Source organism: Fukomys damarensis, unplaced genomic scaffold (genome assembly GCF_012274545.1).
Source record: "Fukomys damarensis isolate Sample0158 unplaced genomic scaffold, DMR_v1.0_HiC HiC_scaffold_4, whole genome shotgun sequence".
Taxonomy (NCBI): domain Eukaryota; kingdom Metazoa; phylum Chordata; class Mammalia; order Rodentia; family Bathyergidae; genus Fukomys; species Fukomys damarensis.
This window is the reverse complement of record NW_022900916.1, coordinates 3148440-3174486: the sequence shown is the minus strand read 5'-3', so window position 1 is coordinate 3174486 and position 26047 is coordinate 3148440. Positions and strand designations below refer to the sequence as shown.

At 41.4% G+C, this 26047-nt stretch overlaps 2 long non-coding RNA genes across 5 annotated transcripts; both read left to right on the top strand.

Moving 5' to 3' along the window:
- Nucleotides 1–25624, top strand: LOC104870903. Of its 2 annotated transcripts, XR_782654.1 has the most exons (5): nt 1–39; nt 8685–8910; nt 18226–18339; nt 24217–24332; nt 25092–25624. It is a non-coding gene; the product is annotated as an uncharacterized LOC104870903 (long non-coding RNA). The 2 variants fall into 2 exon arrangements; XR_782656.1 differs by lacking the exons at nt 24217–24332; nt 25092–25624 and adding an exon at nt 20146–20186 and having other exon boundaries at nt 18226–18360.
- LOC104870901 lies at nt 115–2094 on the top strand. 3 transcript variants are annotated; one of them, XR_782653.1, is made up of 4 exons: nt 115–214; nt 681–956; nt 1080–1273; nt 1884–2094. It is a non-coding gene; the product is annotated as an uncharacterized LOC104870901 (long non-coding RNA). The 3 variants fall into 3 exon arrangements; XR_782652.1 differs by having other exon boundaries at nt 115–504; XR_782651.1 differs by lacking the exon at nt 681–956 and having other exon boundaries at nt 115–504; nt 1884–2065.
- Nucleotides 25625–26047: the final 423 nt, after the last annotated feature.

Sequence of the window (26047 nt, the reverse complement as noted above, 5' to 3'; positions counted from 1 at the left end):
TCCCGTCGGCCCTCGCGGTGCGCGTGCGCCTCGGAACAGGTAATCCCCGCGCTACACGTCCTTCGCCGGCTCTCGCGGTGCGCGTGCGCGTCCCGAACAGGTGGTGCGTGCGCCCACGCCCTTCCCGCACAATCACTCGCTGTCCCCTCCACGCTCAGCACCGGTTACGGGGGCTTGCGGGGCCTGCGCTCCATCTGCTGTAGGCCCGGCGCAGGTTGCCTCGTCTGCACTTAGCGTCTTGGGTTTAAGGGGAGAAGGGCGGGACAGGACAGGGTGTGACTTCCGCCTTGGCACCTGGGATTTGTAATTTATTTCTGGATCTTTCTCCTTGGGGATTGGGGGGTTAAAAGATCGTGGGAAGGGGCTCAGGCAACTGAAAATAAGAAAGAAAGACCCTCATACCTTTGGGGCTCATTTCCCAAAAGAAGCTCAGAATGTCTGTTTTCGTTAGTACTAATTAGACGAAAACTACTGTACTGAAAATGATAAAGCTTCAGTGAGCAGGTGAGGGGATTGATGCTTAGGGGCCGTGTTGTTCCCTAATTGGGCCACTCCAGAGAGGGATTGTAGGGAACTGTGCCCTGGGGTACCGCAGCGAAATCCACATTAATAGTAAAATGATGTGGTACTCTGAAGACGTGTTATCATCCCCACCCTTTTTCTTTCTTTCTAATATGTAGACAAGATTACGAAAATGAAGAAAGGTAAACAGTAGCTACACAGCTGATTAGCAGCCCAGATGTAACTAGTCCAGCAGTCCTAAATGTGCCGCACACCCCGCTGCACCTCCCTCCCTCCCTCCCCGAGCCCAGGGCCGCTTCCTCCGGAGAACGTTCAAGCTCAGCACTGGATCTGTAACCCTGGTGTTGCTTGCCTCCTTTGCTGTGGACTTAATGTTGACGTTAAAGATTTCCCAAAGCTAATAATTGAATGCGAATTAATAAGTTGCTCAGAAAGTAAGTTTCTTGAGTTTTTTCAATGAGCATTACATCTATATATCAGATATTGTGCCTTCCGCTTGTTTTAAAATTTGAAAGTAGCAAATGTAACAATTTGTGGTTATTTTCCTGCTTTTCAAGATGGCTACTCATCAGGTGAAGTTGCTTCAAAAACTACAGAAAATGTTGAGTAAACTTTGATCCCCTGGTGCCATATGGCGATATGACTTCCCAAATCAAAGCTTCAGATGTTACTCATATCAATAAAGAACACTCCCACTTCATACAAACAAATCAAGCTTGGGCAACCTAATATCTGATGGCCACATTTGGAGGTAAATAAAATGTGCTCCTGCCTTCCAGAAGTCAGTTTGTTTCAAAGAAGAACACAGTCAGATACATCATCATGAATCATAATTCAGATATGTATCTGGTCCATGGTCCGGGCAGCTGGGGGATCCATAGCATTCATAGGTGTATGTGAAGAAAAATAGATGACTTATATGCTATGTGGGTTTTGTGTGTATCCATATTCACATACAAGAAGCTTCAAACTATAGTGAATACCCCTTCAAACTATCCTTAGTACAGTGATTAAACTGAGAAAATATAATGTTAATTCTGTGTTATCTTCCACTGTAGATAGAAAAAAGCTAAGGAAATGATAGGGAAAGAAATGAGTGATAATGTGCAGTGTGCAATAAAAAAATATTGCATAGTCCACTTCACAAATGTACATTTTCTTTCTCCTCCCTCCTCTCCCCAGAAGCAAACATCATCAAAAACATCATCAGGAGTAGTGCAGTGGGAAAAGTAAATGGACCATCAAATAAGAGATAGGAGGGTGATGGCCCTTGGGAAATATTGTGCCTGTTGACTTACTACAATTATTTTGCCTTTAGGGCCTTTATAACCCTGAATTTTAAATAGTATTCTTTTCTCCAGGTATCTGTATGGAGTTAAACATGCTTGTACTTGGGATACTGTCCAGATACATCCCTTATGTGTGAATTCTCCAACATTAAAAGACAAGGACAAAAAAAGGAGTCAAGTGTATGGTCCATTTACCCCATGTTCACCCCCAAAAAGTAAACTTTGTAGACAAACTAATAATGCTGTCTTCAAAATATTTGTTACTCTTTGTTCTTTATGTATTTGCTCTATTGACTGTTCAATTGATTTAGATTTAATTCAACAAGTGGATCCTTTAGCTCTGATTCACTACACCTAATGGGCTGACCGTGAAAGGAATCAATTTCTGAAAACTTCTACTAAGCCATACCTTACACCCATTGAAAGTGACAATTATAACAAAAGATTTCCTTTCATTCAGTTCTTGTCTCACTTTCCCAGGTAGTTTCTAATTTGTACACAATAGCCAGTAGTATTAGACAGAGTGCCCATCACTGGGCTGCAATGCCCAAAGTCCATAATGGAGAGAGAAAGGTTTATTTTGGCTCACAGTTGTGATTCAGTCCAAGTTCAGCTGGGGCCAAGGTAGAAGCATCGAGGCAGATAGGTGTGGTGGAGAAAAGATGCTTAGTTCATGGTGGATGGGGAGTAGAGCAAAACAGTGGTGCCAGAGAGGAAGGGGCCAGGGACAGATATAGACCCTAAGTCCACACCTCACTGGCCTAGCCAGACACACCCAGAAGTGTGCTTTACTAATCACTTAGGCAGTTCCCAAGTGGCATGATTGAACTTAGCCACCACACAATGTTTATGTGGTAGTTAACAACTCAACATAACTAAAGAATATATCTTGGACCAGGGTGGCTCAGTCCACCCACATCCTTGCAGAATTCAAAACATCATGAAATCTAAAGATGAAATATCTCAATAAATTAAGGATTCTTCAAAGTTACAATTAAAATAACTAAAATATTGAAAATGTATAATTACTTTTATATATCTATAATTAAGCTATTCATATATTTTAAGTTTGCCTATTTAACTAACAATAAAAGAATATATTCATTAAATTCTACTTAGAAAGATATAAACCAAGAATTTGGTTATTTAGTATATGTCCATTATGTCCCACTAAAACTAAGTAATGATAATGCTAGTAGAACAGGCCCTTTCATAAATTACATTTAAGAACACAAATACATTCAGGCTATCTAGAAAGTAATTTGGCAATACTTATCAATAGCCTTAAAAAGATTTTTAATCTGTGGCATATTCTGGAAATACATCCAAAAAATCATTTCAGTTATAAAAACATGAAAAGATTTTCAGCAGTTTGTATTGATAACAATAACTTTAAATAAGCATTACTCTTTCAATATAGAATAATGGAGAAGTAGGCAACTAGGTGACAGTATTTTATGAAAGTAGTTATTTTGCATAACACTTTCTAAAAGTTCATGAAAGGAAAATTTCACAAGTATCCATTTGACAGGAGGTAAATTTTCATAAAGTTATATATATATACATATATATATATATATATATAATCCTAAAGATGTATCTCAGTTTAGATCAAGATCTTCCAAAGGCCACATGTGCTCCTAGGCAGGGCTTTTGGAAGATGATTGAGTTATAGAGATGACATAGCTGCTTTACTGTCAGCAGAAGGTCAGAAGAGAGGTCCCTGGGGGACATGACCTGAAGGATTTGTCTCCCTCTCTGGTTCCTCCCTGGCTCCTCCCTTCTCTCTGCTTCAGTGCCACCGTGAGGTGAGCAGCTTTCCCTGTACCCGAACTGCTGCTGAGTTACTTCCTCTTTGGAGCTAGCTAACTATGGATTGAAACCTGAGCGAAAACAAAACTCCCTTCCATTAAGTCATGGATGTCAGGCATTGTGTTCCAGTGAGGAGAAAGTGCCAAGATCATGTGCAAAAACCAAAATAAAAATGCTCCAGATAAAAAACATACTCATCAGCAAACCAAGGCCATATGTATTTAGTCAGAGAACAAGAGGTACTCATACTTTTTAAAATTTTTCTGTAATTTTCAATATTCCTAAGTGAATGTGTGGTTTCTTTCTAGTATAAAATTACTGATACTAGTAATTAATGTTTAAATAACTACAAAAATAAGGCCACCTGCATGGTAGTGAATCCAAATGCTATCTTTTGTAACAAATGCCCCATCACAGCTTTTTAAAAGGAGGGAAGAAATGACAGTATAATACTGTACCAGGGTTTGCATATGATGTGATGATCGATATAATTCAAACAGTTCTTTTCCTTTATGCTTAAAATATATATGCATATTTGTGCATATATGAATCTATAAAATTCATGTGTATAGAAATATAGACAGCATCGTTTGTATTATATAGGCTCATATACCTGTCTTTTCCAAAATGTTCTTGATCTCGTAGAAGTGAGCAAAGGTTATGTTCATGTAGTGAAGCAAGAACTTGCAGTGGCTGATGGCCCAGCGCTTCCTTTTCCATGATGGCTGCTACTTGGAATTGCTGCTCTCATCCATTTCCGCTGGCTGTGCTTTAAAGTGGGATTTGCAGCTAGGGTGGAGGAAATGCAGTGAGATTACAGTCAATTATGTGTGGGCTCCTCAAATTTGAGGCAAAATCTTGAAAAATGCTTTAGCGAAAACTTTGGTGGATATATTTTTTTACTGCTGAGATCTGAAATATCTCCTTTTTTTCCTTTTATGCATATTCCAAAATAATTCTGTAGTTTGAATAAAAAGAAAATCACTTTTTCTTAGAAAGTATTTAAAGTGAGAAAGTATTTAAAATCTGTTCCTATAGAGAGGTAGATCTAAAATGTTAAGTAATAAGATCAGACTTTGTGCTTTCAAATATTTATTTTGTAAACTGGAAAAACTATTAAGTCATATAATATAGATGATTGAACATCATTTATTTACCAATTTATCAGTGAGCTTTAGCACCCAGTTTTGTACAATGAGGATGTGTGTACACATCTTAGTCTTTATGATTTTTGATTGGCAATGCCTCATTTTAAATCCTAGTTCTGCCATCTAAGATGGAGTAGTTATATCATTGACTTCGTATCTTGAGATTCATCAACTGTAAAAAGGTAGGAAATAATCCTGCTACCTCTCTGAGCGGTTGTGATAATTAAATAAGAAGAGGATGTGCCACACATTGGGCAGTGAAGCACAAGTCCTCATGTCCCATGCCTGCTGCTTTCTACAGTGGGGCTCCACACTCCCTTCAGGAGGCAACAGCAGCTCCATGACCCTGGACTGGAACTGCATTCCTTACAGCTTCCTGGCCCAGTGGAGCCGCCATGGCTGTAGGCACATCAGCAAACCAGGCTAGAACAGCAACCTGTGCAGTTGACACAGAATCACAAACAATGACGATGGTGGTGATGCTAACAGAATGACAAAAATTAGTAGTTGTTCACTTTAAATTGCCTCATTTAGGGTTTTAATCATGTAGCTGTTATTTCAGTTTTTACATGCTTGTTCCATAAAAAGCTGCAACATGAGAATACATGTGAAGATACTTTTAAAATTATGTAACACTACCCAAGTGAAAAGTGATTTGAGGGGCTGGGGATTTAGCTCAGCGGTTCAGTGGCCTGCCTCGCAAGCACAAGGACCCGAGTTCGAGCCCCAGTACCAAAAAAAAAAAGTGATTTGAGGAAACAAAAAGCTTATTCATGAGAAGTTCTCCCAGAGGTGTGGAAACATTTGTCTGAGAAAGTACTTGCAGAGGAGAATGACACTTAAGGTCTGTCATGGCTTGTATCTAGATGTCTACCATAGCCTTATATGCTCATGGGTGAGGCTTTTTGAGCTGGTAAGCTCTGGTGTGTATCCTACTAGGGTTGAGAGTGTGTGGTACTAAATTAGACCCAGAGACCTTACCCTAAGTGTGGTCACAACACCCAAAAGGTTTGTATCCTGGATGGAATAAAAGGGAAAGGGAAGCTCTCTGTTACTTGTACTTGGTGCTCCCTGCCTATCCTGCCATGGACTGTTTCTACTCTGCAATATCCCTTTGCTATGATGTTCTCCTTTGAAGCCAGCCAATTAGGGACTGAAACTTCTACAAACTGTGAGCTAAAATAAACCAATAAGAAAAATAACTAAATATACAAGACCCTACAGAAGATTACTGACCCTAGATGAAAGGGTCAAAGACTGAAAAATATGTGGACAGTGTAGTAAAGATGATATGCTATAAATTATATCACAGTAACTTTAATATATATCTAGTAACACTGTTAACATTCACATTAAATTCTAAAGTAACTGAAATCACTGCAACTAGAGGTTACTAGTTTTATGAAGGCTGGCATTGGCTTGAAATTCAGATATTTTGAGAGTACCACCTTGGATTTAGACAAGGATTTCACCAAAGAATAAAAAGAGAACAGCTTGAATTGACAGTGGTAAGAATTCGAAATCAAAATTAGCTAAATCTACAAGGGGATGCTATGTCCAGTGGTCATCAGTGAGGACTCTAGGTTTTTTATATAGAATACACATTGGATGGGCCGGGGATTTAACTCAGCAGTCCATTGGCCTGCCTTGCAAGTGCAAGGACCCAAGTTCAATCCCCGGTCCAAAAAAAAAAAGAATACACAGTGGAAAACTCAGCTTTGTTCCTCTCCTCAAAACGTCCAGAAGTCCACACTGCTATGGTCCTGAAGGCTTGTGATGTCAGCTTTGTGTGTCAAAGTGCCCACATACTCAACTAAACACATCTCTGACTGTGCTGGGAGGGTGTTTCTATGTGGAGTTAGTGTTTAAATCAATGAATTTTCTAAGGAGATCATCCTTTCCATAATGGGTCTATATCCTGCATCCATTGAAGACCTAAATAGAATAGAAGGCAGAGAGAATTAGAAGTCATCTGTATTTTGCCTGCCAGCTTGAGCTGGAACTTTGGTCTTCTGTTGCCCTAGGATTGAATTAGATCAATAGCTCACAGAATGGAGATCATAGGACTTCTCGGCCACAAAACTGTGTGAGCCAATTCCTTATGATGTAGAGCATACCGGCCCTATGGGTTATGATTCTCTGGAGAACTCTGAACTATATATGCATGGATTCTTTGAGAGGGAATAGGGTTAGAGGAGAGGGGAGTGAAAACTGCAGACCTTTATATCCCACACACAACAGACACAGATATACATGACAAACAGGTAATGTAGATGCCATGTTCATATGCAGGAACTGGAGGACAGAGAGCATCAGACACCTTTGCTTCCATCTGTGTTATATGTGCTGAAATGCAAAGTGTGTCACGGGGTACAGAGGGCCACATAGTTTTCCCATGTGCTAATTCCAAGCTAATGGGAGAAAATGTTGGGAAGTTTTGATCTTGTATAAGTCTATATGCAAGCAAGAAATTAGGATACAATCGGAAAAATGCACAAAGTTGTATGAGAGTGCTTAAAATCCCAAGATATTACATGAATATATAGATTTTTAAAATGTTAATACTTGAGCCTTATGTCAGACAAATTAATTCAGAATCTTGAGGGAAGAAGGCAGCAGCAGCGTTTTTAAAGCTCCTCAGATAATTGTAATAAACATCTTAGGTTGAGAACCAACCCATTTAAAGGAAATCAGATTTTAACCTCAAAATTGCACAGCCCAAAACAAGACCAAAGCATGTAGGATTCATTCTAGACTTTCCTGTGAAGCTGTATTTGAAGTCTTCACAATGCAGATGGCAGCATCGGAAATTATTTTTGAAAAGAAGTAGAAAGCACCAATCTACTTTGTTCAAAATAGGAGTGTATCTGCATTTGGAATGTGGTATAGTTCTGGCTACTGCATTTTGTAAAATGTGTGACAAAGCTAGAGTGGCCCTGAAGACTAAAGAAGAGATATTAGTCACTTCATTATAGAATGTTGAAGAGGAGAATTGAAAAAGATGATAGCCTCTTCCTAAAAAATGTTAACACGAATGCTCACACAAATCTGATAAACTAAAACTAGAGGGCTTTTTGGATACATGAGAATGTCATGTTTAATAAAACAAATGGGATCTGGAACATTTATTTGTTTACAATATTGAGCTGAAAGATGCTTACACTTCTCTAACATCAGTAGTGTCCTCTTTTTGGTGAGTACTTGTCTTACAGCTACATGTGACCTTGTGACCAGCCTTCATCTGATAAAAACATGTTACTTCCAGGCACAAAGGAGCTCTAGTGTGTGCACCTAATCTCACAATTAGCGTGAGACTGACAAGGGTGAAGTGGACAGGTCCACTCTGTCAGCTCCATGAGCTGAAGATGGAGGAGCCATTGGCTGAGTCCATAGATGAGAGACGGGTACTTAGGTTGGAGGGTGAGCGTCACTGGCTTGGATCTGTCAGGAGGGATGGGTGAAGCACTCTCAGGACTGTGTCTGGGTGGGTCTTTGCTCTGCTACTCCCATCAGCATGTTGTTTCTACCTTACAGCCAGCTGATCATGGACTGAATCCTCTTGAAACTATGAGCCCCCCAAAAAAGCTTTTTTAAAGTGTGTGTGTGTGTGTGTGTGTGCGCACGTGCATGTGTCGGGCATTGTGTCTCAGCAATGGCAGAGCTCACTGATATGGGGAAGGTGTGTGGAATTCTGCCTTCCTCTTCTAAAATCACATCCTGCAATGGGTTAGATCTTGATTGTCCTCCAGGGACCCACATGCTGATGGCTCGGTACTCAGGGTGGAACTTCTCAGGAGGAGGCAGAAGCTGTAAAAGTTGGAGCCCAGTGGGTCAGCAGGTGTTATGGTTTATATTCACATGAGCCCGAGCAAACCTCTCCTTTAATTTGTGTCTGTTGGGTATTTTGTCCCAGAAGTGCGAAGTTGACTAAGGCAGCAGACTATCAGGACACATCCTTGAAAAGAATTGGAGGACCATGGGCCCTCCCCACTCACCTTTCCCCGGTCCTCCTAAGGAGAAAAGTCTGGCTGTACCACTCGATGTTCTGCCTCTCCACAAACCACAAGCAACCAGGGCTATTGCTTGTGGACTGGAACTTGCACAGCTGTGAACCAAAATAAGCCTTCGCCCTTTACAAGGTAAGCGTCCTGAGTGCTCCATTCCAGGGATGGAGAGATGAGTGACCACTTCCTTTTATAGATGAGATGGTAGATCTTTGTTTCTTGATTTTTTTAAACAAAGTAGTCAGTGTTTCTTTAATGCAAAGTATTGGGAGGTGCTTCCTTTCAGAGGAAGCTAACTTTAATAGAATAGTCACCTTTTATTTAAGCTGGCAAGATGGGTAAGTCCAGGTCCCTCGCTGTCCCCAAATATGTCATGCTCTCTCACTTCTGCTCCAGTTTCTGCTCTTCCTCTTCCTGCCTGAGTTGTTTCCTAGCCTCTTCCACCCACGAATTTCTTTAGGCCAAGCTAAAAACCTGTTCACTTATTTTAAGCCCACTGTTACTCTAATTATATTTGAGAATATTATTATTCATTTTTCCTTTATTTACATATGGTCTAGCTTTATTTGCTTGAGTATTTTCTGCACTAAGTTCCTGAAATGTTGCAAAGTGTTAAAACTTCTCTAAGAATTCTCTCAGTGTCTACTGCACACAGTGAATGCTCAAACCCAAACATGAAATGCAGTTTTTGTTGACCATTCTTTAGATTAAAACTTGACTAATGTCAAAGCTACACTCAGTTACTTTGTAGAAAACATATATAAGGGGCACATAGGGGATGTATTAATTTAGATGACAGGATTCTAGTATGATACAAACATAACCCATAAATATTATATTTAATATGTTATGAAGGCCCTGTGCTAAGTATTTTATCTCAAACAAGCCTTTGACATTCACATCATTTAACTACACTTTTGTCCATTTTATAAATAAAAAGCTCACAGAGATTCAGAAAGGTTCTTTAAATTTCAGGTCATGTAACTGGTAAATAGCAAGGTAGAATTTAAATTTGATTCCACACGAATCTAAAATCCAATATTTCCTTCCCTACAATAAAATGACTTCAATTTCTAATTGGAAAGGACAGTTCTGCAAAGACCAAACACATCTTCAGTGTGGTGCCTCTGCTGGCCCCTTTCAGAGGTTGGAGAATATATCAAGTATGTATTTTGGAAATGTATGTGCTTTCTTGAACAAGCATACCAAAGATCATCGTCACAGTTATGTTAATATTTTATATGTCTAAATGTTCTTGCAGCCAAAGAGATGAAAACATCAAAAACTTTTAGAATGCTATTCTGATTTTATGAGATATATTGATAAGAAGTTATCTTTACCATCATCTATTTATCATACTTTATTTCATTTCAGGCTAGCTGTCTTTTCCACAAGTCATAGATAAGAATTATATTCTTCACCATTTCAAGAGGCTTATGGGGAATGGTTCCTTTTACTCAAAGCAAACTCAAGATTTGCCAGGTTAATTATTGATGAGTAAGCCTAGAATGGAAAGGATTTTGTGTAATTCTGCCTGAGGCTCCTGTGCCTTCCCCCACTGAACCTATTGCTCACATGAAAAGATCAGTGGCTGCTGTTGACAGCTGCTCCATAACCTGCCTGTAATAACAGTGCTTTGTGTTCTCTAAGGGCCTTCTTTACAGGGGCCTAAACGTTTTGAAAACTGACAGCCAAGCCCTACTGCAGTCACCATTACTGGTCTGTTTTACAAATGGTTAAACTGAATTAATGAATGAACCGGTCTGCAGCATAACTCCTGAATCATTTACACTTACCACTGGAGAAGTTTAATTTTTCACACATTTCATTCTCATCATCCATCTCATAAGACCAAAGACAATTTAAAACTTGAACTTCTCAAAGAGAAAAAGTAAATGTATCTATCTAATAAATGACAGTCCAAGATAGATGGTCATGATCTTTTAATGATTTTCTTACAATCCTTGCCAGAAAGCAGTAGCTATTTTTAATTGTAGATAGTAAAATACTGAAAGGCAAACTATTTGAGAGATATTTCATAGAGGGTAGGCTCTTTTTAAGGACAATTATCATTTCTTTCTAGTCATCTTATATGTTTCAGCCCATTCTCAAATGTGCGGTGAAGAAATATGAACCATCCAGTGCCAGAAGCATGGCCATACCTTACAGCTTCCCACTTTGCTCTAGGTGGCCAGGAAGTCAGTCTTGGGGACTCTATCTTGCCTGCCTACCTTACCTTCCAGGGACAATCTCCTGGTTCTGCTCAGCAAGACAAATTCCCTTCATGAAGCAGCCATTCCAAGCACCTGCTGTGCGCTGACCCTAGTTACAGTAGGCTATAAGAGACTTCCTCCACTGCCCACATAGAGCTTGTGTCCTGTGAGTGGGGAAAAGACTATCATTAACAAATGTTTACAGACATATTCTTTCTGAGGCTGCAAAGGTGGGTTGTTGGAACAAGTTGCCTTGTTGAAAATAATTAAGACAGATAAATTACATTTTAATGAATACAAAGGTTCTCAAAGAGCTGACAGTACAGAGAGGTAATTCCAGACCTGAACTCAGGGAGAAGGGAAAAAGAGAACTGCTTTTGCAGTACTATTTCCTGATCCACAAAAATCTGAACTTTCAGCAGCCTTCTTGGGTGAGGAGAAGTGAAGTACAAGCCTAAGTCTGCAAACTGCCTTGAGTCTGCCATGAGTTTCTCCAATAGCTGGGAGAGCGGAGGGATAGAGGTTGAGGGTAGCGCAGAAGATGATCACTTCCTTCTTTAAGTTTGCAGGGTATTACAGTTGAGGTCTAATATGTTCCCCCAAAGTCTCCTGATTTTAAAGGTGACTTGGCTATGGGGGTGCTGCTCCCATCAGTGGACAAATTCATGGATGGCTTGATCTGCTGAATGTGTTGTCAGGAGGCGGGGCTGGTTGGAGCTGGGCCCTGGTGGGGCGTGACCTAGAAGGGTATATTTTTGTCTGCTGCTTCTCCCTTTTCTCTACTTCCTGACTGGCAAGATATGAGCTGTTGTCCTCCACCAGGCCCTTGTTTCATGTATTTCTGCCTTAGAGTCAGCTGAGTAGGAACTGAACACACTGGAAACTGTAAGCCAAATAAATCCTCTTTTAAGTTACAGGTGATGGGTGTGTTTTCTCCAGCAATCTAAAACTTTCTGTTTCTAATATTAAAATGACCTGAACTGCTCCACTAGTACCTTTAGATGAAAGTTGAGAGCAAAGCAAGTTATGGCTAAAGGAAGATGATTTCACCCTAGATCTCTATGAATTTCTACTATTTTTGTGAAAAAGAGACATCTTATGCAGAGATTTAAGGTTGGTTGAGGAGAGCTGAAATGTAGCTCAGGTTTGGAATATTTCATGAGAAGAATTGGGCAAGAAGCAGAAGAGAATGAAATAAAGAAAGTATAAGCAGTAGGAGGGACCAGACTGATCCTGGAGGTCCTAAGCGTTTGTAGAAGACAAGGCTCTCAGGCCTGACCTCAGTTCATCTGCATCAGAATCTGGACTTTACCGAAATCCCCACATAATGGATGTGCACATTAAAGTTGGAGACAATGAATAAAAATAATGAAACCTGAACTAGTTCAGGAAAATGAGAAAGAGCTAATGGAAAAGTAGATGCTGTACAGACTGGTTTTGGAGGTACAAACTGGATAAGGACTCTTCAGCGTCTACCTTAGGCACTGTAAAGATGACACTCCAACATGCATTCAAATTCTGTGGCACACTCTAAACCCATAAGGAAAGAATACCATGGGGTGCTATTGGCATGAGGAATGTATAAGCACTTAGACAGGGCACACATTTAGATATAGTGCAGGTATATTTGCAATTCAGTTTCTAAGCCTGGGCCAGAGCTCTTTCTGCTGAGTTCCTTATTGGATGATCTTTTCTGGGTGTCATGGAACAGCTGAATGTGGAAAGGAATTTAGAAATATTTGTAACACCCTGATAAATTTCAGTGTTTCCTTAAACATGAAGATAGGCTATCAAAATAATTTACAACTCCTTTGTGCTACCTGAAAATACTGTGTTCTTGTTAGTTTTGGTATTAGTCAGCTTTCCCAGCCCTGGGACAAATGTGTGACATCTGCAGTTTGAAGAGTATTTGCTTGTGGCTCATGGTTTCAGTGGATCCAGTCCATGAGGTCTGGCTCCAGTGCAGAAATAGGAACATGGGAAGGAGGAGAGCTGCTCAGTCGTGGCAGCAAAGAAGCAGGAAGAGAAGGAGCCAGAGACACTTGTAGATCACATCCTTAGACCCCCCTCCTCCTCCCACCTGAATGCATGAGACTCTTGGGGCTCCTTGGTTCTAAACCACCACACTTCTTAGAACATTGATTATGATAGGCAGAGAAAATATTAAGGCAAAATCAAAATCAACTTAGAAACAAAAATGGAAAGTTAAACAAATCCTTGAGTTAGGGGGGAACTGATTTATCTCAAGAAATGCATTTGGACAAGAACATTTGGAAAGCTTTAGCAATTCTTATCCAGGCATAGGTCTGCCTGAGAGGGTGATTACACATTCAGGGCCTCTCCCCAAAGTGACCAGAGATGACAATCCAGCCACTTGAGGACTCAGCGCGCCACATAGATGGGTTTTGTATCTCACCCCTCCAGTACTTTTTATGTTCTATTGTTTTAATTGGGAAATTTCAATTTAAAATTTAGACTTCTTACTCTTTTGAAAAGTGAAAAATTGAAGTACTGCGTTCTTTCTGGGTTGGCAACAATCAGCTGTTGTCATGTAGGAGCTACTTTCTTTAAAGCTCCTCCTGGCTTCTTAAACAGTGGGCTCTTCCTGCCTCGTGTAGACATCCTGGGCTTGACTCAGATAGTGTCCACTTCTCATCAAGAGAGGACACATAATCACCACATCTAGCTCCGGCTCACAGGTTTAGAACTAATTTCAGATCTGAAAATTTAACTCTATGTTTTTAGTGATGGGGACAAATGTGTAATAAACTAAATTTTAACCACATTTTCTTCTTTGCATCTTCTCTGATTCCCATTACTGATTTTCCTCCGAGGCCCATTAGTTTGTGTTTCTAAATTATAATCAGTGACAGACTGAACTTCCTCTGCACCTGCATGTGTCAGAGTTGCAATTAACGATTGCCTAGGTAGAATAATAGCGATGGAAATACGAAAGGAGCAAATCTTCCTCTTAAATTCATGTCTGGGGGATTTTTGTTGTGAATTTTTTCTAGTAGCCACAAAGGATAGTCCCTACTTCAAATAATTTCTAAAGTGTCATCTGTGAACTGACTTTTCCTGTAACTATTCCTTTTCTAGAAATCTGTTTGAGGTCAACATTGAATATTGGTTTGCCTTCTTTTACAAACTATGCCTCTGGAGTGCATACATTCTCGAGGTCCAAAAGCTTGAATCAAACATTTGGAAGAAGTTAGTGATATTTTTAAACCGCTTATAGATACTATGAAAGATCAACCTATCATCAGCTCACTACAAATTTGATATTAAAATAAAGTTCCATTTTAACCTTCTAAGCTCACTTTACATTTTTATATTGTTTCAAAAAATCTGGCCCAAGCCAGCCCTGTGTGAGTCCGCTGAGATTCCCTCCTTTCCCGGATGTTACTAAGTTCTGCAGACCCTTAGCTCTGGCACAATTATGCCCTTCCTCACTTGTTTTTCCCATTGCTCCTTACATGGACCTTCATCTTCCTGCCAAGATTTGTCCCACATTACCTTTTGTCTTTGTGAGGGCTCAGATATTTCCCCACACTTGTATTCTCACCACAATTCCAGTCTGTCCTCATCCTGCTCAAGCTCATGGACCTTTCCCAGTGTGTCACCTTCGGGACACCGTTCCTGCTCACTCTTGTACCAGCTCTGAGCCACTCGTGGCAAATATCACGTGCTAGATTGAAATGCTGTGAATCAAATAAGTATGGAATAATTCCTTTAGCAAAGTGCTTATAAAATAAATCAACTATAATCTATGCTTTCTTTATTCCACCAAATTACTTTCCATGGAAAGAACTTTATACTCACTGACAAATAGCCTAGTTCTGAGACCCAACAGCTTAAATCAAAGATTCAACACCATCATATTTCCTCTCTAGTGTGTCTTTCTGGTCAGAGATGAGGATGTTTCTATTCTCAGTATGTTTTTCTAAAAATCTTTTTTTGACTGCATTTCTCCTGCCAGCTGTAGCCCATTTCCCTTCTACCCTTTGTAGCTGAGTTGAATTTTCTGATTTAAATGTCCAGTCCACATGGTATCCAATAGCTGTATCAAAACATCACGCCCACAGGTACAGAGCTCCACTTCTGACAGCACACCTATTGACCCCTCTCTACATCTCATTTAGTGATAACTCTATGCCTCCAGAAGCTAAAATCAGAGAACTTAGCATCCTCTTTAACGTTGCTTCCTCTTAATTGTGGTATCCAATCCTTTTGTCCCTTTCTTCAAAATTCATCAGGAATCTAAACACCTCTCACCTCTGACCCTGCACTGCATGGCTGTTTGATCTCCTCTGGACTGAAAACCGCAGCAGGTGTCCGTCTGGTCTGCAGCGCCTCCTCTTGCAGGCCATCAGCCTGCTCCACACAGCGAGGTGCAGAGTGACGCCCTCGAATCCTGTCACTCGTCCACCTCAGATGTTCTAAGGGCTTCCTCTGTCAAAGGAAGAGCCAGGCTTGGCCAAGACCTGCAGCGCCAGTGTGACCTCCTCCAGCCACCCCATCTCCTGGGACTCTGGCTCCAGCCACATTGCCAACTTGTTCTTCAGACCGGTCAAGCTTCCACATCGGGGTGTTGTCCTTGCCATTCCTTGTGCCAGGAGCATTCTCACCTCTGTGTCCACGCCCCTCCCTATAGGGCTTGCTGCGCCTTTCTTGGCTTCAGTGTCAGCTTTCCCGTGAGGCCTCTCACGAACAGGCTCTTCGGAACCTAACCCCTCGCCACACTAGTAGTCCTTATTGTCCTCCATCATCTTATTTTTGTTCACTTACCTGCCTCTGGTGTACCATCTATTTTATGTATTTTTTATCTCAACTAGAATGTATGCTACATTATAGCAGGAGTTTCCTTTTTCTGTGCTGTTCATTGATTCCTCTCATACTTAGAACAATGGATGGCTATTAATATTTTATGAATCTAAGGATAGTTGAATGAATAAATGACAGATTAACAAGGTACCTGTTGCTACAAGACTAGGTCGTGCGTGAAACTGAATGATAATATGCCTCTTCTGATAAATGCGGAAAAGTTCCCATGATGCCTTGGAATATTACAACTCACTTCCTTTTTGTCTGTGGCTGGAGATGTAGGCACGGCATATTCACCGTTAAACTCCTAAAATTTTGCCTTCCCTCACTGTGTCCCACAGCTGTTCATTTGTCTCTCAACTTCACGCAAGGCTGTTGCTTGGGAGGATAGAACATGGTAGAACCCTGTCACCTCCCCTCAGACTGTCCAGGCTAGTCAGGGTGCAGTTATTTTAGAATCTTCCTCCTCTCCTCTGAGCATGTATCAGCGCTTCAGAGACAAGCACTGGGGGTAGTGCTGCCTTTTTCTTCTCTCTTGAAGCAACTGTGGGAAGATAATTTTAGAAAGACAAATTTTGGAGATTTCTATTTCCTGTGGTTTCCTCCACTCTTTTATTCTAAGCAAGAGGATAGATACAGAAGTATTTTCTTGCCAAAGCATTTTTTCAGGGTTGGAAGCAGAAGCTAGGTCATAAGGTGCAAAGGCTCAAAATAGAAAGATGAATTATTGCGATATTAGAACAGACGGTTATAGGGGAACGTGTTCCCAGAGGGGCACTGTCTTCCCCGTGGTGATGATCAGAACCTCCAGAGGGAAACACATTTCGGGCAAGGCCTGAGAGCCAGAGTCCGTGCTCACAGGAGGGGCCTGTGAAGAGGAGGAGGGGCCGGGGCGCTGAACTCCCTTGTCGCTGCCTGAGATCTTCAGCTGTAGCAAACTCAAGGAGCTCTGAATCCCGGGAATGAGAGGGATGGGGTGAACGCCCTGAGGACTGCCAGACGGTGGGTCTGTCAGCTTTAAATTCCTGGGAAGCAAGGGAAGGCTCCGTGGAGCCGCAGCATTTGCAGTCTAAGACTCAGTTTAACTATGCAGTCATCTCTTCCTTCCCAGAACCACATGCCTTGCTGCCTCGCACACCTTTTGATAAACTAGAAGATGTGGCTTCATTGTGCAGAATGGATAGGATGGGTTTAGGTACTGACGGTTAAGTTCTACACCACACTGAGATTCCTATATGGTCACTCAGGTTATCCTATACAAGGTCTTATCTCAGAAGTCCTTTTTGTGCCTGAACTACCTGCCTTTTATACTATCCTTCTTAAAATTGAATTGCTTTACTAACTTCAGTGACTAAATGCAGTTGCACATTTACACTATTTTTAAACTTCTTTAAAATATGGAGCTCTGAAAGGAGAGATCTCTGCGTTCTATAGGCTTCCTGCGTTTATATCATGAGGAACCATTAGCAGCCCCTTAGTGTGACAGGGTTGTGAATTGTGCCATTTGTGGTTTTTTGGAATACATCGGTTAATCCTCACATCAAGTTAACATGATATTTTCCTATGACTAGCTCTAGACTATATATTCTCAGGAAGAATGCTGCAGATGCCGCATGCATTTTTCAATTCCCCTTTGTTCTAAAATCCTGACTTAGAACATTCCCAACATACCTTCCCATGTTCGTGGCTGAAAGACTTTCCAAGGTCTTATTGTTTGGCTAGTCTATATCTCACTTTTTCTTCTATAAAATTTTGATTTCAAAAGTATTTTCCACACAAAGCCATTGTGATAATGACACAAAGACATACAAATAAAATATGTAGGACAATGCCTGACACATAGTAAACTTTCAATAAACAATGGGCACTGTTAATAACATAAAAGAGTTTGCATAAAATGAGAACTTTCTATGTTTGCATTATTTGACTTTAATGAACAACCCATCAAACAAAGAATCACTGTGATACCTCTACATTAATGATTTGGGCAAAATCTGCCAAATGACACTGAAATTACTAGGTAAAAGAAGAAAAAGGACACTTGCACAGTTTCAGCGTATCTCCCCAACATATCTGCTAGTCACAAAAGGGGGAAAACAGTGACTTTACAGTGAAGACGCCCAGCTAGTAGCATTTTGACTAAGTGACCAAGCAGCAGATACACCCAGGAGCCTCACCTTCTGTGCAGCACCTGACAGGCGTTGATATAAATTCCAAGGTCATAACCAACAAGGAAAAACCAAGGAATTCTTACAGATGGGAGGATTTTTGGGAAAGCAAAGAAGGAAATCCATTGTGGGATCACTGCAGGGAGCTGGGTAAGAAAATGGACTTTGGTGGAGAAAATTCTGTAATCTGTGGTTTAGCAAATAACTCTGTACCAATGTTGCTTTCTTGGTTTCCATAAATACAGTGGCTCTGGAAAATGCAGGCGATGGAGGAAGCCTGGTGACGAGGATGGAAGAGCTCTCTCCACTGCACACACCCTACATGCATCACAATTCAGCGAGCTTTAAAAGCCCAGCAGGTAGGAAGAAAGGGGCTCAAGGTATAGGGAAAGTGATGTCTTCCCCGTGGTGATGATCAGAACCTCCAGAGGGAAACACATTTCGGGCAAGGCCTGAGAGCCAGAGTCCGTGCTCACAGGAGGGGCCTGTGAAGAGGAGGAGGGGCCGGGGCGCTGAACTCCCTTGTCGCTGCCTGAGATCTTCAGCTGTAGCAAACTCAAGGAGCTCTGAATCCCGGGAATGAGAGGGATGGGGTGAACGCCCTGAGGACTGCCAGACGGTGGGTCTGTCAGCTTTAAATTCCTGGGAAGCAAGGGAAGGCTCCGTGGAGCCGCAGCATTTGCAGTCTAAGACTCAGTTTAACTATGCAGTCATCTCTTCCTTCCCAGAACCACATGCCTTGCTGCCTCGCACACCTTTTGATAAACTAGAAGATGTGGCTTCATTGTGCAGAATGGATAGGATGGGTTTAGGTACTGACGGTTAAGTTCTACACCACACTGAGATTCCTATATGGTCACTCAGGTTATCCTATACAAGGTCTTATCTCAGAAGTCCTTTTTGTGCCTGAACTACCTGCCTTTTATACTATCCTTCTTAAAATTGAATTGCTTTACTAACTTCAGTGACTAAATGCAGTTGCACATTTACACTATTTTTAAACTTCTTTAAAATATGGAGCTCTGAAAGGAGAGATCTCTGCGTTCTATAGGCTTCCTGCGTTTATATCATGAGGAACCATTAGCAGCCCCTTAGTGTGACAGGGTTGTGAATTGTGCCATTTGTGGTTTTTTGGAATACATCGGTTAATCCTCACATCAAGTTAACATGATATTTTCCTATGACTAGCTCTAGACTATATATTCTCAGGAAGAATGCTGCAGATGCCGCATGCATTTTTCAATTCCCCTTTGTTCTAAAATCCTGACTTAGAACATTCCCAACATACCTTCCCATGTTCGTGGCTGAAAGACTTTCCAAGGTCTTATTGTTTGGCTAGTCTATATCTCACTTTTTCTTCTATAAAATTTTGATTTCAAAAGTATTTTCCACACAAAGCCATTGTGATAATGACACAAAGACATACAAATAAAATATGTAGGACAATGCCTGACACATAGTAAACTTTCAATAAACAATGGGCACTGTTAATAACATAAAAGAGTTTGCATAAAATGAGAACTTTCTATGTTTGCATTATTTGACTTTAATGAACAACCCATCAAACAAAGAATCACTGTGATACCTCTACATTAATGATTTGGGCAAAATCTGCCAAATGACACTGAAATTACTAGGTAAAAGAAGAAAAAGGACACTTGCACAGTTTCAGCGTGTCTCCCCAACATATCTGCTAGTCACAAAAGGGGGAAAACAGTGACTTTACAGTGAAGACGCCCAGCTAGTAGCATTTTGACTAAGTGACCAAGCAGCAGATACACCCAGGAGCCTCACCTTCTGTGCAGCACCTGACAGGCGTTGATATAAATTCCAAGGTCATAACCAACAAGGAAAAACCAAGGAATTCTTACAGATGGGAGGATTTTTGGGAAAGCAAAGAAGGAAATCCATTGTGGGATCACTGCAGGGAGCTGGGTAAGAAAATGGACTTTGGTGGAGAAAATTCTGTAATCTGTGGTTTAGCAAATAACTCTGTACCAATGTTGCTTTCTTGGTTTCCATAAATACAGTGGCTCTGGAAAATGCAGGCGATGGAGGAAGCCTGGTGACGAGGATGGAAGAGCTCTCTCCACTGCACACACCCTACATGCATCACAATTCAGCGAGCTTTAAAAGCCCAGCAGGTAGGAAGAAAGGGGCTCAAGGTATAGGGAAAGTGAGAAGAGTAGGGGAAAGCTAATAAGGGAAAAGAAAAAATATGAGAAAATGAAAAAATGGAAATGAAGTTTTTGTAAAGGGGGAGGGGAGCAGGGCTGAAGGGAGGGCAGGGACAAGGGGGAAAAATGGGAACCAAGACCTGTCATGTAAAGGTACAAGATCCCAATAATGAATATAACTGTATTGTGTACCTAAAATGTACCAATAAACTCAATGAGGAAAATAATAAAATAAAATAAAAAATAAAAGCCCAGCAGGGACGACCACCGACTGGTGAAGAGATGAATAGAGTATGGCCTGGTTACACATCTACTGAATGCAAAAGATGAAATTTAATGCGGTCATCTGTGCAATGGGGGTGTGCATGTGTGTGTGCTACTTTATACTGCTTTTTAGTAAAGCATTTATGTATCAATGACACTGATAATTTGGAAGACTATAAAACACACTCTCATGCTAGCCCGATTGTAAAAGAGATGTTCATTTTTAACACTTGGTTAAACACTCATTATGTTAGTGCTAAATACTCTTCAAGTGGAAGAGACAGCATGAGCACGAGTTCCCAGTAGCTGCTGGATTGTGAAGACTTTTCCTCTGGGTAAGATGGGATTTCCCTTGTCTAAATGCTATGGCTAATGTTTCCAGAACTATATTGAAGAGGAGTGGTGATAGTGGGCATCCTTGTCTTGTTCCTGATTTTAATGTGAAGGTTTTCAGTTTTTGGCCATTTAATATGATGTTGGCTGTTGGTTTTTCATAGATAGCCTTTATTAAATTGAGATATCAACCATCTATCCCAATTTTTTGTAGGTTTTTCATCATGAATGGGCGTTGAATTTTGTCAAATGCTTTTTCTGCATCTATCGAGAGGATCATGTGGTTTTTGTCCTTGACTTTGTTAATATAGTGTATTACATTTATTTATTTACATATGTTGAACCATCCTTGCATCCCTGGAATAAATCCGACTTGGTCAGGATGTATGATCTTCTTGATGATCCTCTGTATTCTGTTTGCAAATATCTTATTAGGATTTTTGCATCTATGTTCATTAAGGAGATTGGCCTATAGTTCTCTTTTTTAGTTGTGTCTTTACCTGGTTTGGGAATCAAAGTGATACTTGCTTCCAGGAATGAATTTAGAAGTATTGCTTCCCTTTCAATTTCATTGAAAAATTTAAACAGTAGTGGCAATAGTTCTTCTTTAAATGTCTTGTAAAATTCAGCAGTGAATCCATCAGGACCTGGGCTTTTCTTTGTTGGTAAGTTTTTAATTACATTTTTAATTTCACTGATTGTAATTGGGGTGTTTCAATTGCTTTTATCTTCTTCGTTCAACTTTGGTAATTCATGAGTATCTAGAAATCTGTCCATTTCTTCTGTTTTTTCCATTTTGTTAGAGCACAGGTTCTCAAAGTAGGTATTAATGATCCTCTGGATTTCTGTTGGATCTGTTGTGCCTTCACCTTTTTCATTTCTGATTGCATGGATCTGAGCCTTTTTCTTTCCTTTGTTTGATAAGGTTTGCTAAGGGTTTATCAATTTTATTTATTTTTTCAAAAAAACAACTCTTTGATTCATTTTTTTGTGTGTGTTTTCTTTGTTTCCATTGCATTGATTTCTGCTCTAATCTTTATAATTTCCTCTCTTGTTTGAGCTTTGGGTTTTTCTTGTTCTTGTTTTTCTAGGAGTCTAAGATTCATTGTTAGGCTGTTTATTTGAACTGGTTCTATTTTCCTAGTGTGGGCTTTCAGTGCTATGAATTTTCCACATTCCCTGAGGGTCTGAACACTTCCCAGCTCGCAGGCAAACCAGAGCAAAAGGCTATGTGATCATGATCTTCATGATGCACTGGAGTCGAAACATCAGTAGAAACTTGTGTCTTACTTAGTGTAGATGGACAGATTCACACACAGAACTGCAGATACACAGATAGCTACATGTAGGTGCTCCTTGCTCAATGTGAAGGTAAACAGAAGCAACAGCATCTCTGGAGTGGACAGAACATCTAGCACTCAGCTTGTGGTTTCTTGTAGTGTTCCATAAAAGAGCCAGCCCTTCTTAGACTCATTCTTGGACTGCTCCAGAAACACAGGAGATGCGACTTGATGTCTTGTAGTAACCAAAAGTGAGAAGCGACCACTAGAGATAGCTCACCATGATGGGGTTTGGCAGATGGACACAGAATTGTCACAGCGGCCACATGGGCTGTGGGTGGAATAGTATGAACAACAAAAGCATTGAGTGCTTAATTATAAATATTTATAAATTATTTACACCCAAAGTATAAAGCAATGTCCCTACATTTATCTTGATATAATGGAATGAAAGAATGAAGAAATTGCAGAAAAGAAACAAGTCTTTCACACAGAATCCCAAACAGTCTGTAGTTATTCCAGAGTATAACCCACAACAGTGGAATGTAACTCTCCCCTTGGTAAGTGCGGGCTGCGCAAGTAACTTCCTGCAAAGCATACAGTGCAGAAAGGGAAAAGGACTGATAGTGGAGGAATCTGACCGGCAGGGCCTTAGCCAGCAACCATGGTGAGAAGCCAGGCTGACCAGATGCACGCATGACATCATGGGAAGACGGCAGTGCTACAGACACAGATCGTGACAGATCTCAAACAACTCCCCACTGGGTGTCAGCAAAACACTTAACCACTATTTTACTCAAAGCTGTTGAGGTCATCAAAAACTCAAAAAGGAAGCTGGGAAAGTGGTACAGCTCAGAGTACCCTTAGGAGACGTGATGAGTTTGTGTGCTTTGGTGTACTGGATGTAAACTGGGGACAGAAGAAGAGCAATGGGTAAAAACAAGCAAGATCGGAGCTAAGAGTGGACTTTAGTTACCAACAAATACCGATACTGGGTCTGTAGTTAGGAAAAATGTAGCCCTGACGTAGGATTCCTAGGGGGAATTTGGGTGTGAGGTAAATAGGAGCTCTGTATCCCCATAACTTTCCTGTAAATACAAAACTATTAAAAACATAAAATATATTTAAAAATTATACCAACAGAATGTCATGGTGTGGACTGCGTTTTGCCAGCCAGACACACTCTGGCTCCAGGGGTCCCAGAGCATCAGGGCAGCCTGGCGGGAGGAAGGCTGAGGTTGGGCTTCCCATCTCCGTCTCAGGGCTGTGTCGGGGAGCGGATCCAGGAAGCCAGCAGGGCGCCAACCCAGGGTCTCGGGTCAGAGGGGAGACGGAACGGGCTCGGGGCACAGCAACACGTGCATGATTGTGCTCGTACCCCTCGCAGTGTCCGAAACATAAAAAACGATCTGTTAAGTATGCGAGGGCTTGGATACAGAAAGCAGAGCAGCACCGTGATGATGCTTAGGTCCTTGGGGCTGCATCCCTGCCTCGCTTCGCATACTCAGTGGAACAGCTGTGTCATCTTTAGGCAAATTTCTTACTTCGGCTTAAGCAACAGAATGCATCGGTGCCGGTGAAGCTTGGGAGTCTGCTGGCTGGGTTTAGAGACTTCTACAGAGACCGGGGTGCTCACCTCATCCTAGCTCAGTGGGCTAGAGGAGAGGTGGCCTCGCCGGAAGTCGGTGAGGGCCGGAGTGGCTTCGGGGATTCTGCTGCGCCCCGCCCGTTCATCTCAGGGTCTCCCCTGCTCTCTGCTTCTCACATGCCAAGAGCTCAGCAGCTTTCTTCTACCGCAAGGTTCCAAGCAAGCAGTCCACTGAATGAAAGATGGACCAGCGTATGGATTGTGAGGCCCTGAATGGAGAGCGAAGAGAGCCAGCAGACCAGGAGATGCAGTGGAAAAAGTATTCCTACCACTGTGGGAGCCTGGGCCTCGTCGTTTTGAGATCTCACAGCAGTAGGTTTCTGGGGAATGAAAATGGTCCTGTAGATCAGAGTTGCTTCCTGTGAATTTGCATCTTCCTAGTGGATTCCCCAATAATTGTCAGGGCTGTGCAGTCACAACCAGGAAAGAAATGTTTCTGGTGTTCGCCATGTGTCTGCTAGGATTCTATAAAGATCATTTAAAGCAAAAAAAAAAAAAAAAGTACATTTCCTGTCTTTTGCTTTTCCTAATGAGGCCACAGACTCAGGTTTCAGAGCACAGCAAAAAGTCAAAGTTAAAGCCAAAGTCAAAGAAAGAAGCACAGCACGGAAGAAGGAGAAGGGGAAGTTGCTGAGCAGTCCTGTGACTCAGTAAGTCGCTCTGTGATTCAGGGTTGTTCATTTTGACAGGGAAATGTAGCCTGCGACTTCTAAAGCCCATGCAGGGGTACTTGCATTGAGACATTCTGCGTCACTTAGATTCACCTGGGACAATACTTTTATTCTGAAGAATCTGTCTGTAAAATTGCCAGATTTCCAACTCAGTTTATGAAGCACAGTTTCAAACTAGTGGTTTGAAGACTTAGGCCCTTTTGCCTGAGAAATTAGAGTTCCCTGTTTTTTAGAATTATTGTCAAGACACCAAAGAATGGCTTTTTAGCAGAGTTTAGAAGCTTTCCTGTCTGGAAAAAAATAATCTTTTGAGAGATTTAGAATTTCAATTATTTTTTAAGGCTGAAAATGCCTGCTCTAAAAAGAGTACAAACATTAGAAAAAAATTGTTGAAATGTTATGACAGACCAACTCTGCTCCCACTTTTTTGAGATTTTTTTTCTTTCATCTTGGGAAGGCAATTTAATTATTTTTTTGGGGGGAGTTAACTCACAAGTAGTCCTACAAGGCAACAGGAAAAAGTGGGGTGCACATAAAGATACAGTTGGAGACACTGTCCAAGCTGTGACCCTGAGCCTCGGGCCCCCTAGGTAATCTCTTGGGTGCTATTTCCATGCAGGACCTTATATTTTTATGAAATGCTACTTAAATGGTAAAATACCTGAATCTGGATGGAGCTGGAAAACCTTACTTATACCTCAGCAGATACTAATGTATGTCTCTTCTCCCACCTACTAGAGCAAACTACGTCCCAGGGCAGAAGAGCAGAAGACCTGGGGAGTAGCAGGGAAACCAGGAGAGAGAAGAGAGCCCAGGCCTGATGAAGAGAGCACGCCCGCCCCGGAAGCCAGCAGGGCAGCCCTGCAGAGGAGAGCTGGAGCTCGCTGACTCTGACACTGCTGCCAGTCCTGCCGATCGCCCGGCTGGTCACTGCATAAGAATTGTAGGACATGAGAAGTCAACTGGCATTTGTTCCCTGCTCCTTCATGACCACTGGACGTGGTATTTCACCTTCCTTTTGTTCAGCGATTATTCAGCTTCCATGTATTTTTACCTGGAAACACCTTCAGCTAAGAAGGTGAAAGAGGATTTTTAGAGATGGCAGCCGCCCTTTGAAACAGCATACTAGGGGCTCAGCAGTCTGTTAAGATGTGTTCTGAAAATAAGAGACACTCCAGGCAGAGAGCCCCACACCTTCCATCCCGCCACTCTGGGAGGCTGAGGCAGGAGGTTTGCAAGTTCCAGCCCAGCCTAGGCAACTTAGTGACTTAGCGAGAACCTGTCTCAAAATTTAAAAATGAAAGGATAATTTAATTAATTAGTTAATTTAAAAAGCTTGGGGATGGAGCTCAGTGCAAAGGGCCACAAGGCAGAGACAAACACACAAATGGAGGGGTTTATGGTAAAAGTACACAACAAAACAGACCTCATTTATGTCTGCAGTCAACTATTTGTAAATCAGTATTTTTAATTGCATTTGTTGGTACTTTTTCAGTATACAGTACAGTTATATTCATCATTGAGTTCTTGAATCTTTACGTGAAAGATCTTGGTTCTCACTTTCCCCCCATACCCCTACCCTCCCTTCACCCCCTCTACCCTTCCCTGTTTACAAAGACTTTATTTCGATTTTTTCCTTTTCTCCTATTTTTCCTTTTCCCTTGTTTCCTTTCCCCTGCCCTTCCCACTCCCCC